At 41.7% G+C, this 6,096-nt stretch overlaps 1 non-coding gene across 1 annotated transcript; it reads right to left on the bottom strand.

The window, feature by feature from the left end:
• Positions 1 to 308: 308 nt before the first annotated feature.
• Positions 309 to 381, bottom strand: TRNAK-CUU (transfer RNA lysine (anticodon CUU)). The gene has a single exon. It is a non-coding gene; the product is annotated as a tRNA-Lys (tRNA).
• Between the last annotated feature and the right edge of the window lie 5,715 nt (positions 382 to 6,096).

The following is a 6,096-nucleotide window of genomic DNA, read 5'->3' as shown; positions in this document are numbered from 1 at the left end:
TTCCTGGTGGAACTCGCTTTCTTGGCCGGTGGTATCGTATTCTCTTCCCTTGTTATTTTCCCTTATCATTGTTTTAGCTGATAGTAGCGGTGGTGATTTGTTGCTGGACTGTTCTTGTCTCAACCCATAGGAGTTGCACTCTCTCGATCCTCCTCCCCGTTCCTCTGGGAGCGGGGAAGGGGAGAGCCCCGGTGCGGGGGAGGGGGGGAGACGGACACGGACCTCGGTTGTTGTCAGCTCGGCACCACTCACTGGAAGTGAGCGAACGAGTTACCTGACTGGGTTTAAACCACGACAGTTCTTTTTGGCGCCCAACGTGGGGCACGAACCCACGACCCTGAGATTAAGAGTCTCATGCTCTACCGACTGAGCTAGCCGGGCATTAGCATGGCTGGAAAAGAGGACCAGGCAAAAAAGTGTCCCATCGTGGGGATGGATGGGCCCACAGACACAACAGGCACAAGGACAAAGGCTCAGCCTTTCTATGGTGCAGACATCCCCACAAATCCTCATTACAAAATCCAGGAGGTTGGGGGTACCATTTAATGTTATGGAATAAGGGAAGGAAGGGGAAGGAAAACAGCAAGTCAAGGAGGTTTGTTGGTCTAAGGCTCCCAAACATAGACATCCAGGGCTGGCCTAGTGCTTTGCTATAATACTTGGAGGCATCTCAGGACATGGCATCTGCTTCTCCGTTTGTTTTCAGCAGCATCCCACTGCCTCGGGAAGCAGGAGCTCCAACAGCATCCCACGGTCGCTCGCTATGGAAACAGCAGAGCCAGTCCCAGCAGCAGGCAGGTTAAGCCGTGTGTGATGCTCATACACAGCCCTGGGTGACCAGGTTTGGAAATGGCAATGAAGGTGAGTTTGTTGTGCAGGTTGGGGCTGTAGCTGTTGGATTGCTGTCTCCGGTAAGGACTGGATGGTTGGAAACCTCTAAATACATATGCAATTCCTCCCTTTTTCCTTTTCCTGGGAAAAATAGGCTGGGATGAGGCTGCAATGTAATACTGTTGTTTCTAACCACACACTGCTCACAAGGCCAGCCCAACCATGATCATTCTTGAAAGTGTTCTCAGTGCTTTCCTGTTCCTCAAGCAGCCAAGCATCCTATCTGTGATGAGAGCTTTGTTTTGAACACTTCTTTGGTCCTCTGGCTTTGAAGGAGAGCCCCAATGGGGCTCTGACCCACAGCAGACCATGGATCATCCAGAGCCATCCCTTAAACAGAGAAGATGCTCTGAGCACCTCTTCCTAGAAACAGTGGTAAGAAATAGAGTCCTTCAGGAAGATGAACTTGTGGAGCACCTCTACCTCCCCAACGTGCAGCCTGTCCCATCTCAATCCTGAGGGTATTTATCCCTATAAAACCCCTCTCCTAATCAAAATTGAGGGTTTTCCTGGAAAGAAGCTCTGTGAAACAATAGATTGCTTCTCTTTTACAAGGTGCCTATGTGCTGTTGTGGCAGTATCCATTTTGAAGGTGGGGACCCATCAACAGAGAGGCTGAGGGCTTTTTGCCTAAAGGGAGGTGGATGGTTTGTAGTGGAGCTGGATGCTAAGCCTCAGTGCTTCTCCTAGGAGCCTATAAGCCACCCTGATTCCCTATGTACCTTTAGACAGCTGTGACCAGAGGTGAGCTTGAACTGGTTTGGGGAAGGAATCTTGGTCTGTAACCAAACTCCAGCTCCGACTCCTTTTCTCTGTAGCACATCCATGATTTCATTGCACCCCTATGTGCTGCAAAGCAGGGATGTAATTCAGCTCCAGATCTGTCTGCTCAAGGTCTTAAAACGCAGTACAGAGCCCAGAGCTCGTCCAGTTCCAACCCCTGCCATGGGCAGGGACCCCTTCCGCTAGAGCAGCTTGCTCCAAGCCCCTGTGTCCAACCTGGCCTTGAACACTGCCAGGGATGGGGCAGCCACAGCTTCTCTGGGCACCCTGTGCCAGCGCCTCAGCACCCTCACAGGGAAGAGCTTCTGCCTAAGAGCTCAGCTCCATCTCCTCTCTTTTACTTTGAAACCATTGCTCCTTATCCCATCACTACAGGCCCTACAAAATGTCTCTCCTTCTTTTTCTTGTAAGCCCTTTTCAAGTACTGAAAGGCTGCAATAAGGTGTTCCCAGAGCCTTCTCCCCTCTATATTTTACCCATCTTCTCACTACATTTAGACACATTGGACCTAAAGAATCACATCTTCTCTTCTTCATGTACGCCAACCCCATTGTTCTGCATTTGCAAAGCCATATGGTCCTAGCTCCTTCCCTCTGGAAGCAGCACCCAGGTCCAGCAGGACCCAGAGCTGCAGGGCAGGGATAAAAGAGGGAGCTGCAAGGAGGAGATGAGTAAAAACTGATGTGTGCACGGCCATGTTGTCTTGTTGTTGGCTGCTACCGATCCAACCAGAGCCCCAGACAGTGACAGCTAAGCCAGGACTCATCCCCTTCCCCGCTCCCGGAGTTACCTGACTGGGTTTAAACCACGACAGATGGTTTGAAGGATGAGGGATAACGGACTGAAGGATGGGTTGAAGGGTGTTCTGGGCTTGGGATATTTTTTTTTACATCTTTGAGAGTAGACACATGATCTGAAGTACATTTACAGTAAGGTAGATTCTGAAACTAATTATAATGCACTGACTGAAATGGAAGCTGCAAAAAGGTAATTCCTCATGTACTGCTTTAGCAAATATCAGTGTGTGTTATCCATAAGCACAATGTAAGTTTCTGATATTTTTTGTGAAAGTGAAAAGATATTATTCTAACTGAAGTTCTTAGAGAGCCAGGAGAGAAGCATCAATGGATCAAAAGCTTCACAATATTTATCTGGTTGCTCAACTGGCAAAACCAAAGAGTTCAGTCAGCAACTTAGCCATTTGCAAATATTACTATAACCATTAGCATGGTAATAGACTGTACAGTGTTGCGGGAGTTAAAAGAGAGAATGAAAACCATGTGTCTTGTTTAAGATCACACGTATTTTCTCTATTTCAGTCATTTATTTTTAATCATACACATAATATACAGAATAACAGGAAAAACTATGAAAGAGGAGATCAAATTCAGCCATGGATTCCGGTGGCCTCAGGTGTGTGCTTCATCTATATAAACATTTATTACTGTTTCATGTAATCTATCATACAGACGGGATAGGCATTTTAAAAGATGAGGATTCAAATAATTTGGCTCTGTACCTTGCTATCCTTCTTCCTACTTAGGAATCTAAAAGTGTCCAAAATTACTTGCAAGGCTGTCACACTTTCCCTCAAAGAAAAAAAAAGAGATAAAAATCCCAACAAAACAACAAAACAACCCAATAGCTTAATGGGAAGAAAAAAAAAAAAAAAAAAAGAAAAAAAAAAGAGGTAAACCAAAAATGAAGTTGTTTACATTGCATTCACCTAGGTAAATGTCATAGACTACCACTGTTTTGTTAGCAATGCAAAGTCTTTTCACTAGAGACTGAGTATGATCCAAATCACAATCTAAATTCACCAGTTATTCCAAGATTTTGGGTTGGTCAGCAAATACCTTCCCTCTCCTTCCACCTTTGTAAGTTCTCTGTTGTCTAAGATTATCTATTTCTGCTTTTAAGTTCCCCTATTGCCAGTATATTTATTTGCTGCACTGACTGTATTGCCATTTTTAAGCAAACAGGTAACAAATACTTTTTGATGGTCTAGCTGTAGAAGCTCAGATCCCATATAAGAATAGGATTCCTTTTACACCCAGTATTTTTGATTTCTACATCTGGGACAGAGTTAGTCTGAAAGAAAGCTGTTAAAGACTTTTCCTTGTTTGGAAATTGTTTTGCACAATTATTGCTGCTCTTTTTGGGGCCATTAGAATACATTTTTAAGACTTCATAATAAGTTAGCAGAAATTTATCCCACTCTAGTTACACTGAAATTTATAGATACAGCTAATTCTAGACATATCTAAAAATTTTTGAAGGCTACAGAAGGTAAATGAAACACAGGTGTTCATATTCTCAATCACAGTTTTTCAAACATTGTTCAATATTTTCATTAAGTTGGAGAAATATATATTGAACGGTTGTCAGTTTGATCATTTGCCCTCTACATGTAAGATCAAAGTATTCAACCCGACCACCTTTCTACTCCCAGCACCAAAATCACTTCAGATATGTATTAGATGCTTCAAAAGAAAGTTGACATGAAAACCATGAAGATAGGAATGTATAAGTCTGCAGTAAGTTGAATCCAGTCAGTAGGGTTTCTATTTTCTCATTCAGAGGAATATCCCTTGGCCTAGAGCCCCTAGCTGAATAGTCAGTTTTCAAAGTCAATGCCATTAATGCAGAAAATATAGTATGGATTAAACTGGAAACCCTTATACAGACAGTGTAAGTAATAACTTGGCTTTATTAATACAGGTAGCTGGCAGGCTGTGAACCAAACTACTTAAGCCCCAACAGTGATGGGTGAATTTAAAAGACTTTGGTAGCTGAATTACTATAAGGTTCCAAAAATTCAGTGCTCATCTGAACATTTACTGGATTATCTAGGTTTCTTGGTTATGCAATGAAACAGTCACAGTGTAATGAAACCAGGCTCTACAATAGCTATGACACATTCTTTTTTGGTCAGGCTGCTAATATATGGAGAAAATTTGTGCGTTATCACTACTATAGATTACCAAGTTTAGGAAATGTAGAAGCAGTTAAAAAAACCTGAAAGTCAGGGCTTTGTACCTCGCATTGTTATTATTAATTCATTCTATTATCTATTATAGTAACTCAGAAGTAGAAATTGGAATCCTGGCTGTAGTGCATTAAGTAATGTACAAGCATTTAGAGAGATATTTGCTATGTGAAAATGTTAATCACATGTGATTTGTATGAAGCAATAACAACCATTAACGGAGGTCCAAAATGAGGTTATGGATTTGTTGGTGCCAAAAGCCTCAAACAAAAACCCAACAAAAGAAAGATAGGCTAATGCCAACATCCTGAAAACACTTATTCTAACTGTTCAAATTCTATGATAGTCATCAATCACAATGGAGCAGGAATTCCAGAGTGGATTTTGCTTAGACATGCTTAATGCTACAACAGCCAGAATTAAAGTGTGCTCTTACATTGTTGCAGCAGAAATGTATGCAATTGAGTCTACAAAGAGTGTGCTTATTCTGGAAATAGCCCCAGGCTTACAGACTTTCAAAGAGATGAAGTCAGAACTTTAAAATAAATTCTGTTTATTTCCCCTTTCCCCCCCCCCCCCCCCCCCAAGATGCTGTTGAGCTTGTAAGCAGTCTGTCCAATTATCCCAAAATGGGAGTGACATTAACTGATCTTTGGTAGGGCTGCGTCCATTCTGGGGAGATATATTCATATGGTCTGTGTTAGACCACATTTAAACATCTAAGTGGATATAAATTAAAATACTTACAGGAACATACCATACAGTTAACAGAAAAAGGAAAGCATTTGCAAGTGCCTCAATTTCAGCCATGTGAACCTTTTCCCTTTCAGTGGCAAGGCAAATAGAGCCAAGGAAACCAGACTTACTTGGTTCAATTAATGGAAAATCATCAATTAAGGAAGACTCAGTGTTTCTCAAATACAATAGCTGTACTTATGCAGTACAATAATGAAACACGTTTGAAATATTAATGATTAGTCTATTAAAAATGCATGAACTTTGCACATATAGCATTTTGTTCAGAATACCAAATTCAGATGCAGCTCTAATTAAACAGCTTCACTCTGAGACATCTTTTTCCAGAATATGTCATTTACAAATATTGAAGGCAGTCATCCTACTCTCTCTAAATATTATTTCTTTAACACCTTTGTTATGGGAAGGGAGGAGCTGTGTTAGTGTAAGCCTTTAAAAATATTGAAGGTGACTTAAACAGAACATTGATTTAGCAACAGTAAAGGTAGTGGTGAGGGGTAGCTTCCTCTCTCTTACAACACTTCTCAAGTTCTCAGTAGACACGTAGCCTTTGAAAATCTAAACCTTTCCTTCTCCTTTGCAATACAAAAATTGTTATCTAAACCATAGATTTAAAAGGAAAATTACTATCATTGGTGGTATGGAAAATGGAACAAGATCTCATGCTTGCACTGTTA

Source organism: Pezoporus wallicus, unplaced genomic scaffold (genome assembly GCF_028554395.1).
Source record: "Pezoporus wallicus isolate ANWC-B61680 ecotype Strahan unplaced genomic scaffold, APGP_CSIRO_Pwel_v1 contig_16, whole genome shotgun sequence".
NCBI classification, from domain to species: domain Eukaryota; kingdom Metazoa; phylum Chordata; class Aves; order Psittaciformes; family Psittacidae; genus Pezoporus; species Pezoporus wallicus.
Note: the sequence above shows the minus strand (reverse complement) of the source record. Positions and strands in the feature narration are given on the sequence as shown.